Source organism: Mytilus trossulus, chromosome 6 (assembly GCF_036588685.1).
Source record: "Mytilus trossulus isolate FHL-02 chromosome 6, PNRI_Mtr1.1.1.hap1, whole genome shotgun sequence".
NCBI lineage: Eukaryota > Metazoa > Mollusca > Bivalvia > Mytilida > Mytilidae > Mytilus > Mytilus trossulus.
Window position 1 is genome coordinate 83,967,892 of NC_086378.1, and position 13,485 is coordinate 83,981,376.

The 13,485-nt window shown below is 35.9% G+C and overlaps 12 non-coding genes across 12 annotated transcripts; all 12 read left to right on the forward strand.

The window, feature by feature from the left end:
- The first annotated feature begins 834 nt into the window (after window positions 1-834).
- LOC134724100 (U4 spliceosomal RNA) lies at window positions 835-973 on the forward strand. Its single transcript, XR_010108418.1, has one exon. It is a non-coding gene; the product is annotated as a U4 spliceosomal RNA (small nuclear RNA).
- A 910-nt stretch (window positions 974-1,883) lies between these two features.
- On the forward strand, window positions 1,884-2,022 carry LOC134724103 (U4 spliceosomal RNA). Its single transcript, XR_010108419.1, has one exon. It is a non-coding gene; the product is annotated as a U4 spliceosomal RNA (small nuclear RNA).
- A 910-nt stretch (window positions 2,023-2,932) lies between these two features.
- Window positions 2,933-3,071, forward strand: LOC134724104 (U4 spliceosomal RNA). Its single transcript, XR_010108420.1, has one exon. It is a non-coding gene; the product is annotated as a U4 spliceosomal RNA (small nuclear RNA).
- Window positions 3,072-3,980: 909 nt separating this feature from the next.
- Window positions 3,981-4,119, forward strand: LOC134724105 (U4 spliceosomal RNA). The gene has a single exon (XR_010108421.1). It is a non-coding gene; the product is annotated as a U4 spliceosomal RNA (small nuclear RNA).
- Window positions 4,120-5,029: 910 nt separating this feature from the next.
- On the forward strand, window positions 5,030-5,168 carry LOC134724106 (U4 spliceosomal RNA). Its single transcript, XR_010108422.1, has one exon. It is a non-coding gene; the product is annotated as a U4 spliceosomal RNA (small nuclear RNA).
- Window positions 5,169-6,078: 910 nt separating this feature from the next.
- LOC134724108 (U4 spliceosomal RNA) lies at window positions 6,079-6,217 on the forward strand. The gene has a single exon (XR_010108424.1). It is a non-coding gene; the product is annotated as a U4 spliceosomal RNA (small nuclear RNA).
- Window positions 6,218-7,127: 910 nt separating this feature from the next.
- LOC134724109 (U4 spliceosomal RNA) lies at window positions 7,128-7,266 on the forward strand. Its single transcript, XR_010108425.1, has one exon. It is a non-coding gene; the product is annotated as a U4 spliceosomal RNA (small nuclear RNA).
- Window positions 7,267-8,176: 910 nt separating this feature from the next.
- LOC134724110 (U4 spliceosomal RNA) lies at window positions 8,177-8,315 on the forward strand. The gene has a single exon (XR_010108426.1). It is a non-coding gene; the product is annotated as a U4 spliceosomal RNA (small nuclear RNA).
- Window positions 8,316-9,842: 1,527 nt separating this feature from the next.
- On the forward strand, window positions 9,843-9,981 carry LOC134723886 (U4 spliceosomal RNA). Its single transcript, XR_010108216.1, has one exon. It is a non-coding gene; the product is annotated as a U4 spliceosomal RNA (small nuclear RNA).
- Window positions 9,982-10,899: 918 nt separating this feature from the next.
- On the forward strand, window positions 10,900-11,038 carry LOC134724111 (U4 spliceosomal RNA). Its single transcript, XR_010108427.1, has one exon. It is a non-coding gene; the product is annotated as a U4 spliceosomal RNA (small nuclear RNA).
- A 910-nt stretch (window positions 11,039-11,948) lies between these two features.
- On the forward strand, window positions 11,949-12,087 carry LOC134724112 (U4 spliceosomal RNA). Its single transcript, XR_010108428.1, has one exon. It is a non-coding gene; the product is annotated as a U4 spliceosomal RNA (small nuclear RNA).
- A 910-nt stretch (window positions 12,088-12,997) lies between these two features.
- Window positions 12,998-13,136, forward strand: LOC134723879 (U4 spliceosomal RNA). Its single transcript, XR_010108209.1, has one exon. It is a non-coding gene; the product is annotated as a U4 spliceosomal RNA (small nuclear RNA).
- The last annotated feature ends 349 nt before the right edge of the window (window positions 13,137-13,485 follow it).

Genomic DNA, 13,485 nt, shown 5'->3' on the forward strand with positions numbered 1-13,485 from the left:
ATTCAAGTCATTTTCTTGTACTAGGTAAATCTAATGATCAGATAACACAATTTGGCGAAACAAAAATTCGCATGATCTCATTCTTTTAGGTTAAATGAGGTGCATTGAAGTACTCAACATTTTCCAGATTGATCTCTATCATCTACATCCTCCTTACCAGTGAGTGTTGTGACTGAACATGTGAAAATGACAAACACAGTGTTGATGCATCAAATCATTATAATACAAACTATTTCATTATTTTCATCATCTGTTTTGAAAAATGAATGCCACTTTTGGCGGTTTTGGTAGATTGTAAGTGACTAGGAGCATTATACCTAGAAAAATATCCGAACTCAACAGCCCCTCCCCCTTTTTTAAAAGAAATCATAAAAATCAAAATATGAATAGCTTTTTTATTTATTGCTTCAGCGCAGATTTTATCGACAGATGTAAAAATTATCGTAAACTATCGCTAAAAGATATTGAAATTCCTGTATTTCCGTCTTCTTATCCTGACATGCATGTAATATCCACCACTGGACGTTAAACGCCAATTCGTCCATCCATCTGAGAGATTGTATATATGCGTATACACTACGTAGTTTCCTGAGAGATTATCTCCCCATTAATATAGCCACTATACAAACTTGTGTTTTCTCAACTATAACAGCCGTTTGTCATTTCAGTGATCATCAAAAAGGATGAGACTCTTTCAAATGTAAATTAATGCGAAGTACAAAAGGTAGAACAATGTTAGCTATCCAAAATTTTGCACGGAATAAAATTACTAGAATACCTTTGATAAAGTAAATGTGGTTTAAAACAAACAGTGTACACTGTACGTTATACATTAGCTTTGCGCAGTGGCGGTACCATAGCCGATGAGGTTTATCCGAGGCGTGGTTATTGCTAGTTGAAAACTATACCCAATACCCCGCGCTGATGCCTGAAATACGGCAGCAGTCGCAATTTCTGAACGCCTCTACGGAGGCAATGATACACAATTAAATATAGAAAAGTCCACCAAACCAACTGCTTTGAAACATATGACAAAATGCTAAAGTAGTATTCAAGTCATTTTCTTGTACTAGGTAAATCTAATGATCAGATAACACAATTTGGCGAAACAAAAATTCGCATGATCTCATTCTTTTAGGTTAAATGAGGTGCATTGAAGTACTCAACATTTTCCAGATTGATCTCTATCATCTACATCCTCCTTACCAGTGAGTGTTGTGACTGAACATGTGAAAATGACAAACACAGTGTTGATGCATCAAATCATTATAATACAAACTATTTCATTATTTTCATCATCTGTTTTGAAAAATGAATGCCACTTTTGGCGGTTTTGGTAGATTGTAAGTGAGTAGGAGCATTATACCTAGAAAAATATCCGAACTCAACAGCCCCTCCCCCTTTTTTAAAAGAAATCATAAAAATCAAAATATGAATAGCTTTTTTATTTATTGCTTCAGCGCAGATTTTATCGACAGATGTAAAAATTATCGTAAACTATCGCTAAAAGATATTGAAATTCCTGTATTTCCGTCTTCTTATCCTGACATGCATGTAATATCCACCACTGGACGTTAAACGCCAACTCGTCCATCCATCTGAGAGATTGTATATATGCGTATACACTACGTAGTTTCCTGAGAGATTATCTCCCCATTAATATAGCCACTATACAAACTTGTGTTTTCTCAACTATAACAGCCGTTTGTCATTTCAGTGATCATCAAAAAGGATGAGACTCTTTCAAATGTAAATTAATGCGAAGTACAAAAGGTAGAACAATGTTAGCTATCCAAAATTTTGCACGGAATAAAATTACTAGAATACCTTTGATAAAGTAAATGTAGTTTAAAACAAACAGTGTACACTGTACGTTATTCATTAGCTTTGCGCAGTGGCGGTACCATAGCCGATGAGGTTTATCCGAGGCGTGGTTATTGCTAGTTGAAAACTATACCCAATACCCCGCGCTGATGCCTGAAATACGGCAGCAGTCGCAATTTCTGAACGCCTCTACGGAGGCAATGATACACAATTAAATATAGAAAAGTCCACCAAACCAACTGCTTTGAAACATATGACAAAATGCTAAAGTAGTATTCAAGTCATTTTCTTGTACTAGGCAAATCTAATGATCAGATAGCACAATTTGGCGAAACAAAAATTCGCATGATCTCATTCTTTTAGGTTAAATGAGGTGCATTGAAGTACTCAACATTTTCCAGATTGATCTCTATCATCTACATCCTCCTTACCAGTGAGTGTTGTGACTGAACATGTGAAAATGACAAACACAGTGTTGATGCATCAAATCATTATAATACAAACTATTTCATTATTTTCATCATCTGTTTTGAAAAATGAATGCCACTTTTGGCGGTTTTGGTAGATTGTAAGTGACTAGGAGCATTATACCTAGAAAAATATCCGAACTCAACAGCCCCTCCCCCTTTTTTAAAAGAAATCATAAAAATCAAAATATGAATAGCTTTTTTATTTATTGCTTCAGCGCAGATTTTATCGACAGATGTAAAAATTATCGTAAACTATCGCTAAAAGATATTGAAATTCCTGTATTTCCGTCTTTTTATCCTGACATGCATGTAATATCCACCACTAGACGTTAAACGCCAATTCGTCCATCCATCTGAGAGATTGTATATATGCGTATACACTACGTAGTTTCCTGAGAGATTATCTCCCCATTAATATAGCCACTATACAAACTTGTGTTTTCTCAACTATAACAGCCGTTTGTCATTTCAGTGATCATCAAAAAGGATGAGACTCTTTCAAATGTAAATTAATGCGACGTACAAAAGGTAGAACAATGTTAGCTATCCAAAATTTTGCACGGAATAAAATTACTAGAATACCTTTGATAAAGTAAATGTGGTTTAAAACAAACAGTGTACACTGTACGTTATTCATTAGCTTTGCGCAGTGGCGGTACCATAGCCGATGAGGTTTATCCGAGGCGTGGTTATTGCTAGTTGAAAACTATACCCAATACCCCGCGCTGATGCCTGAAATACGGCAGCAGTCGCAATTTCTGAACGCCTCTACGGAGGCAATGATACACAATTAAATATAGAAAAGTCCACCAAACCAACTGCTTTGAAACATATGACAAAATGCTAAAGTAGTATCCAAGTCATTTTCTTGTACTAGGTAAATCTAATGATCAGATAACACAATTTGGCGAAACAAAAATTCGCATGATCTCATTCTTTTAGGTTAAATGAGGTGCATTGAAGTACTCAACATTTTCCAGATTGATCTCTATCATCTACATCCTCCTTACCAGTGAGTGTTGTGACTGAACATGTGAAAATGACAAACACAGTGTTGATGCATCAAATCATTATAATACAAACTATTTCATTATTTCATCATCTGTTTTGAAAAATGAATGCCACTTTTGGCGGTTTTGGTAGATTGTAAGTGACTAGGAGCATTATACCTAGAAAAATATCCGAACTCAACAGCCCCTCCCCCTTTTTTAAAAGAAATCATAAAAATCAAAATATGAATAGCTTTTTTATTTATTGCTTCAGCGCAGATTTTATCGACAGATGTAAAAATTATCGTAAACTATCGCTAAAAGATATTGAAATTCCTGTATTTCCGTCTTCTTATCCTGACATGCATGTAATATCCACCACTGGACGTTAAACGCCAATTCGTCCATCCATCTGAGAGATTGTATATATGCGTATACACTACGTAGTTTCCTGAGAGATTATCTCCCCATTAATATAGCCACTATACAAACTTGTGTTTTCTCAACTATAACAGCCGTTTGTCATTTCAGTGATCATCAAAAAGGATGAGACTCTTTCAAATGTAAATTAATGCGAAGTACAAAAGGTAGAACAATGTTAGCTATCCAAAATTTTGCACGGAATAAAATTACTAGAATACCTTTGATAAAGTAAATGTAGTTTAAAACAAACAGTGTACACTGTACGTTATTCATTAGCTTTGCGCAGTGGCGGTACCATAGCCGATGAGGTTTATCCGAGGCGTGGTTATTGCTAGTTGAAAACTATACCCAATACCCCGCGCTGATGCCTGAAATACGGCAGCAGTCGCAATTTCTGAACGCCTCTACGGAGGCAATGATACACAATTAAATATAGAAAAGTCCACCAAACCAACTGCTTTGAAACATATGACAAAATGCTAAAGTAGTATTCAAGTCATTTTCTTGTACTAGGTAAATCTAATGATCAGATAACACAATTTGGCGAAACAAAAATTCGCATGATCTCATTCTTTTAGGTTAAATGAGGTGCATTGAAGTACTCAACATTTTCCAGATTGATCTCTATCATCTACATCCTCCTTACCAGTGAGTGTTGTGACTGAACATGTGAAAATGACAAACACAGTGTTGATGCATCAAATCATTATAATACAAACTATTTCATTATTTTCATCATCTGTTTTGAAAAATGAATGCCACTTTTGGCGGTTTTGGTAGATTGTAAGTGACTAGGAGCATTATACCTAGAAAAATATCCGAACTCAACAGCCCCTCCCCCTTTTTTAAAAGAAATCATAAAAATCAAAATATGAATAGCTTTTTTATTTATTGCTTCAGCGCAGATTTTATCGACAGATGTAAAAATTATCGTAAACTATCGCTAAAAGATATTGAAATTCCTGTATTTCCGTCTTCTTATCCTGACATGCATGTAATATCCACCACTGGACGTTAAACGCCAATTCGTCCATCCATCTGAGAGATTGTATATATGCGTATACACTACGTAGTTTCCTGAGAGATTATCTCCCCATTAATATAGCCACTATACAAACTTGTGTTTTCTCAACTATAACAGCCGTTTGTCATTTCAGTGATCATCAAAAAGGATGAGACTCTTTCAAATGTAAATTAATGCGAAGTACAAAAGGTAGAACAATGTTAGCTATCCAAAATTTTGCACGGAATAAAATTACTAGAATACCTTTGATAAAGTAAATGTAGTTTAAAACAAACAGTGTACACTGTACGTTATTCATTAGCTTTGCGCAGTGGCGGTACCATAGCCGATGAGGTTTATCCGAGGCGTGGTTATTGCTAGTTGAAAACTATACCCAATACCCCGCGCTGATGCCTGAAATACGGCAGCAGTCGCAATTTCTGAACGCCTCTACGGAGGCAATGATACACAATTAAATATAGAAAAGTCCACCAAACCAACTGCTTTGAAACATATGACAAAATGCTAAAGTAGTATTCAAGTCATTTTCTTGTACTAGGTAAATCTAATGATCAGATAACACAATTTGGCGAAACAAAAATTCGCATGACCTCATTCTTTTAGGTTAAATGAGGTGCATTGAAGTACTCAACATTTTCCAGATTGATCTCTATCATCTACATCCTCCTTACCAGTGAGTGTTGTGACTGAACATGTGAAAATGACAAACACAGTGTTGATGCATCAAATCATTATAATACAAACTATTTCATTATTTTCATCATCTGTTTTGAAAAATGAATGCCACTTTTGGCGGTTTTGGTAGATTGTAAGTGACTAGGAGCATTATACCTAGAAAAATATCCGAACTCAACAGCCCCTCCCCCTTTTTTAAAAGAAATCATAAAAATCAAAATATGAATAGCTTTTTTATTTATTGCTTCAGCGCAGATTTTATCGACAGATGTAAAAATTATCGTAAACTATCGCTAAAAGATATTGAAATTCCTGTATTTCCGTCTTCTTATCCTGACATGCATGTAATATCCACCACTGGACGTTAAACGCCAATTCGTCCATCCATCTGAGAGATTGTATATATGCGTATACACTACGTAGTTTCCTGAGAGATTATCTCCCCATTAATATAGCCACTATACAAACTTGTGTTTTCTCAACTATAACAGCCGTTTGTCATTTCAGTGATCATCAAAAAGGATGAGACTCTTTCGAATGTAAATTAATGCGAAGTACAAAAGGTAGAACAATGTTAGCTATCCAAAATTTTGCACGGAATAAAATTACTAGAATACCTTTGATAAAGTAAATGTAGTTTAAAACAAACAGTGTACACTGTACGTTATTCATTAGCTTTGCGCAGTGGCGGTACCATAGCCGATGAGGTTTATCCGAGGCGTGGTTATTGCTAGTTGAAAACTATACCCAATACCCCGCGCTGATGCCTGAAATACGGCAGCAGTCGCAATTTCTGAACGCCTCTACGGAGGCAATGATACACAATTAAATATAGAAAAGTCCACCAAACCAACTGCTTTGAAACATATGACAAAATGCTAAAGTAGTATTCAAGTCATTTTCTTGTACTAGGCAAATCTAATGATCAGATAGCACAATTTGGCGAAACAAAAATTCGCATGATCTCATTCTTTTAGGTTAAATGAGGTGCATTGAAGTACTCAACATTTTCCAGATTGATCTCTATCATCTACATCCTCCTTACCAGTGAGTGTTGTGACTGAACATGTGAAAATGACAAACACAGTGTTGATGCATCAAATCATTATAATACAAACTATTTCATTATTTTCATCATCTGTTTTGAAAAATGAATGCCACTTTTGGCGGTTTTGGTAGATTGTAAGTGACTAGGAGCATTATACCTAGAAAAATATCCGAACTCAACAGCCCCTCCCCCTTTTTTAAAAGAAATCATAAAAATCAAAATATGAATAGCTTTTTTATTTATTGCTTCAGCGCAGATTTTATCGACAGATGTAAAAATTATCGTAAACTATCGCTAAAAGATATTGAAATTCCTGTATTTCCGTCTTCTTATCCTGACATGCATGTAATATCCACCACTGGACGTTAAACGCCAATTCGTCCATCCATCTGAGAGATTGTATATATGCGTATACACTACGTAGTTTCCTGAGAGATTATCTCCCCATTAATATAGCCACTATACAAACTTGTGTTTTCTCAACTATAACAGCCGTTTGTCATTTCAGTGATCATCAAAAAGGATGAGACTCTTTCAAATGTAAATTAATGCGAAGTACAAAAGGTAGAACAATGTTAGCTATCCAAAATTTTGCACGGAATAAAATTACTAGAATACCTTTGATAAAGTAAATGTAGTTTAAAACAAACAGTGTACACTGTACGTTATTCATTAGCTTTGCGCAGTGGCGGTACCATAGCCGATGAGGTTTATCCGAGGCGTGGTTATTGCTAGTTGAAAACTATACCCAATACCCCGCGCTGATGCCTGAAATACGGCAGCAGTCGCAATTTCTGAACGCCTCTACGGAGGCAATGATACACAATTAAATATAGAAAAGTCCACCAAACCAACTGCTTTGAAACATATGACAAAATGCTAAAGTAGTATTCAAGTCATTTTCTTGTACTAGGCAAATCTAATGATCAGATAGCACAATTTGGCGAAACAAAAATTCGCATGATCTCATTCTTTTAGGTTAAATGAGGTGCATTGAAGTACTCAACATTTTCCAGATTGATCTCTATCATCTACATCCTCCTTACCAGTGAGTGTTGTGACTGAACATGTGAAAATGACAAACACAGTGTTGATGCATCAAATCATTATAATACAAACTATTTCATTATTTTCATCATCTGTTTTGAAAAATGAATGCCACTTTTGGCGGTTTTGGTAGATTGTAAGTGACTAGGAGCATTATACCTAGAAAAATATCCGAACTCAACAGCCCCTCCCCCTTTTTTAAAAGAAATCATAAAAATCAAAATATGAATAGCTTTTTTATTTATTGCTTCAGCGCAGATTTTATCGACAGATGTAAAAATTATCGTAAACTATCGCTAAAAGATATTGAAATTCCTGTATTTCCGTCTTTTTATCCTGACATGCATGTAATATCCACCACTAGACGTTAAACGCCAATTCGTCCATCCATCTGAGAGATTGTATATATGCGTATACACTACGTAGTTTCCTGAGAGATTATCTCCCCATTAATATAGCCACTATACAAACTTGTGTTTTCTCAACTATAACAGCCGTTTGTCATTTCAGTGATCATCAAAAAGGATGAGACTCTTTCAAATGTAAATTAATGCGACGTACAAAAGGTAGAACAATGTTAGCTATCCAAAATTTTGCACGGAATAAAATTACTAGAATACCTTTGATAAAGTAAATGTGGTTTAAAACAAACAGTGTACACTGTACGTTATTCATTAGCTTTGCGCAGTGGCGGTACCATAGCCGATGAGGTTTATCCGAGGCGTGGTTATTGCTAGTTGAAAACTATACCCAATACCCCGCGCTGATGCCTGAAATACGGCAGCAGTCGCAATTTCTGAACGCCTCTACGGAGGCAATGATACACAATTAAATATAGAAAAGTCCACCAAACCAACTGCTTTGAAACATATGACAAAATGCTAAAGTAGTATTCAAGTCATTTTCTTGTACTAGGTAAATCTAATGATCAGATAACACAATTTGGCGAAACAAAAATTCGCATGATCTCATTCTTTTAGGTTAAATGAGGTGCATTGAAGTACTCAACATTTTCCAGATTGATCTCTATCATCTACATCCTCCTTACCAGTGAGTGTTGTGACTGAACATGTGAAAATGACAAACACAGTGTTGATGCATCAAATCATTATAATACAAACTATTTCATTATTTTCATCATCTGTTTTGAAAAATGAATGCCACTTTTGGCGGTTTTGGTAGATTGTAAGTGACTAGGAGCATTATACCTAGAAAAATATCCGAACTCAACAGCCCCTCCCCCTTTTTTAAAAGAAATCATAAAAATCAAAATATGAATAGCTTTTTTATTTATTGCTTCAGCGCAGATTTTATCGACAGATGTAAAAATTATCGTAAACTATCGCTAAAAGATATTGAAATTCCTGTATTTCCGTCTTCTTATCCTGACATGCATGTAATATCCACCACTGGACGTTAAACGCCAATTCGTCCATCCATCTGAGAGATTGTATATATGCGTATACACTACGTAGTTTCCTGAGAGATTATCTCCCCATTAATATAGCCACTATACAAACTTGTGTTTTCTCAACTATAACAGCCGTTTGTCATTTCAGTGATCATCAAAAAAGATGAGACTCTTTCAAATGTAAATTAATGCGAAGTACAAAAGGTAGAACAATGTTAGCTATCCAAAATTTTGCACGGAATAAAATTAATAGAATACCTTTGATAAAGTAAATGTAGTTTAAAACAAACAGTGTACACTGTACGTTATTCATTAATCATTCAGTCACGTCTCAGTCCTTACAGCTGAACGGACGTGCTGGGTCAGCTCTCCTTTACCCGCTATCTTCGATGAGGGTTTACAGTTAGATGTTCAACGACTTACTACTAAGATGACAGAAACCAATCCATGCCGTACAGAGAGACGTAGTAGTAGGCGTACCCGCGTTAACATGCCTCCAAAACCATTGTCTATTATGGGGAGTGTCATGCCGATTAACGTCCGAGGGCTGTATCCTAGGCTGTTGGGTGATACGACCTACATTTCACTGCCTCAGGGCTTTGGTCCTGATAACGCTTCCTGTCATCTTAGAACTACGTCCACGATTCATCTACCAGTACTCCATCATCGAGGCTAGCGGGCTGCCAAGCTGACCAAACTGGCCCTGAAAGCAGCCGTTAGTGAAGAAAAACATCAAAATAGTAAAAAAAACCAAAATCTACTCACCAAAACCAAGATGGCGGCCTCCATATTGCGACCTCCACTACTTGTTCCTGACCCATGGCATCAAATCATTTAAAGCTCACCAAACGCCTTCGGGCACCGAGCCGACCGTGCGAGGGCTGAAAGGCCAGTCAAGGTCGTTAAACACTTCCATATATATATATTCATTAGCTTTGCGCAGTGGCGGTATCATAGCCGATGAGGTTTATCCGAGGCGTGGTTATTGCTAGTTGAAAACTATACCCAATACCCCGCGCTGATGCCTGAAATACGGCAGCAGTCGCAATTTCTGAACGCCTCTACAGAGGCAATGATACACAATTAAATATAGAAAAGTCCACCAAACCAACTGCTTTGAAACATATGACAAAATGCTAAAGTAGTATTCAAGTCATTTTCTTGTACTAGGTAAATCTAATGATCAGATAACACAATTTGGCGAAACAAAAATTCGCATGATCTCATTCTTTTAGGTTAAATGAGGTGCATTGAAGTACTCAACATTTTCCAGATTGATCTCTATCATCTACATCCTCCTTACCAGTGAGTGTTGTGACTGAACATGTGAAAATGACAAACACAGTGTTGATGCATCAAATCATTATAATACAAACTATTTCATTATTTTCATCATCTGTTTTGAAAAATGAATGCCACTTTTGGCGGTTTTGGTAGATTGTAAGTGACTAGGAGCATTATACCTAGAAAAATATCCGAACTCAACAGCCCCTCCCCCTTTTTTAAAAGAAATCATAAAAATCAAAATATGAATAGCTTTTTTATTTATTGCTTCAGCGCAGATTTTATCGACAGATGTAAAAATTATCGTAAACTATCGCTAAAAGATATTGAAATTCCTGTATTTCCGTCTTCTTATCCTGACATGCCTGTAATATCCACCACTGGACGTTAAACGCCAATTCGTCCATCCATCTGAGAGATTGTATATATGCGTATACACTACGTAGTTTCCTGAGAGATTATCTCCCCATTAATATAGCCATATAGCCACTATACAAACTTGTGTTTTCTCAACTATAACAGCCGTTTGTCATTTCAGTGATCATCAAAAAGGATGAGACTCTTTCAAATGTAAATTAATGCGAAGTACAAAAGGTAGAACAATGTTAGCTATCCAAAATTTTGCACGGAATAAAATTACTAGAATACCTTTGATAAAGTAAATGTAGTTTAAAACAAACAGTGTACACTGTACGTTATTCATTAGCTTTGCGCAGTGGCGGTACCATAGCCGATGAGGTTTATCCGAGGCGTGGTTATTGCTAGTTGAAAACTATACCCAATACCCCGCGCTGATGCCTGAAATACGGCAGCAGTCGCAATTTCTGAACGCCTCTACGGAGGCAATGATACACAATTAAATATAGAAAAGTCCACCAAACCAACTGCTTTGAAACATATGACAAAATGCTAAAGTAGTATTCAAGTCATTTTCTTGTACTAGGTAAATCTAATGATCAGATAACACAATTTGGCGAAACAAAAATTCGCATGATCTCATTCTTTTAGGTTAAATGAGGTGCATTGAAGTACTCAACATTTTCCAGATTGATCTCTATCATCTACATCCTCCTTACCAGTGAGTGTTGTGACTGAACATGTGAAAATGACAAACACAGTGTTGATGCATCAAATCATTATAATACAAACTATTTCATTATTTTCATCATCTGTTTTGAAAAATGAATGCCACTTTTGGCGGTTTTGGTAGATTGTAAGTGACTAGGAGCATTATACCTAGAAAAATATCCGAACTCAACAGCCCCTCCCCCTTTTTTAAAAGAAATCATAAAAATCAAAATATGAATAGCTTTTTTATTTATTGCTTCAGCGCAGATTTTATCGACAGATGTAAAAATTATCGTAAACTATCGCTAAAAGATATTGAAATTCCTGTATTTCCGTCTTCTTATCCTGACATGCATGTAATATCCACCACTGGACGTTAAACGCCAATTCGTCCATCCATCTGAGAGATTGTATATATGCGTATACACTACGTAGTTTCCTGAGAGATTATCTCCCCATTAATATAGCCACTATACAAACTTGTGTTTTCTCAACTATAACAGCCGTTTGTCATTTCAGTGATCATCAAAAAGGATGAGACTCTTTCAAATGTAAATTAATGCGAAGTACAAAAGGTAGAACAATGTTAGCTATCCAAAATTTTGCACGGAATAAAATTACTAGAATACCTTTGATAAAGTAAATGTAGTTTAAAACAAACAGTGTACACTGTACGTTATTCATTAGCTTTGCGCAGTGGCGGTACCATAGCCGATGAGGTTTATCCGAGGCGTGGTTATTGCTAGTTGAAAACTATACCCAATACCCCGCGCTGATGCCTGAAATACGGCAGCAGTCGCAATTTCTGAACGCCTCTACGGAGGCAATGATACACAATTAAATATAGAAAAGTCCACCAAACCAACTGCTTTGAAACATATGACAAAATGCTAAAGTAGTATTCAAGTCATTTTCTTGTACTAGGTAAATCTAATGATCAGATAACACAATTTGGCGAAACAAAAATTCGCATGATCTCATTCTTTTAGGTTAAATGAGGTGCATTGAAGTACTCAACATTTTCCAGATTGATCTCTATCATCTACATCCTCCTTACCAGTGAGTGTTGTGACTGAACATGTGAAAATGACAAACACAGTGTTGATGCATCAAATCATTATAATACAAACTATTTCATTATTTTCATCATCTGTTTTGAAAAATGAATGCCACTTTTGGCGGTTTTGGTAGATTGTAAGTGACTAGGAGCATTATACCTAGAAAAATATCCGAACTCAACAGCCCCTCCCCCTTTTTTAAAAGAAATCATAAAAATCAAAATATGAATAGCTTTTTTATTTATTGCTTCAGCGCAGATTTTATCGACAGATGTAAAAATTATCGTAAACTATCGCTAAAAGATATTGAAATTCCTGTATTTCCGTCTTCTTATCCTGACATGCATGTAATATCCACCACTGGACGTTAAACGCCAATTCGTCCATCCATCTGAGAGATTGTATATATGCGTATACACTACGTAGTTTCCTGAGAGATTATCTCCCCATTAATATAGCCACTATACAAACTTGTGTTTTCTCAACTATAACAGCCGTTTGTCATTTCAGTGATCATCAAAAAGGATGAGACTCTTTCAAATGTAAATTAATGCGAAGTACAAAAGGTAGAACAATGTTAGCTATCCAAAATTTTGCACGGAATAAAATTACTAGAATACCTTTGATAAAGTAAATGTAGTTTAAAACAAACAGTGTACACTGTACGTTATTCATTAGCTTTGCGCAGTGGCGGTACCATAGCCGATGAGGTTTATCCGAGGCGTGGTTATTGCTAGTTGAAAACTATACCCAATACCCCGCGCTGATGCCTGAAATACGGCAGCAGTCGCAATTTCTGAACGCCTCTACGGAGGCAATGATACACAATTAAATATAGAAAAGTCCACCAAACTAACTGCTTTGAAACATATGACAAAATGCTAAAGTAGTATTCAAGTCATTTTCTTGTACTAGGTAAATCTAATGATCAGATAACACAATTTGGCGAAACAAAAATTCGCATGATCTCATTCTTTTAGGTTAAATGAGGTGCATTGAAGTACTCAACATTTTCCAGATTGATCTCTATCATCTACATCCTCCTTACCAGTGAGTGTTGTGACTGAACATGTGAAAATGACAAACACAGTGTTGATGCATCAAATCATTATAATACAAACTATTTCATTATTTTCATCATCTGTTTTGAAAAATGAATGCCAC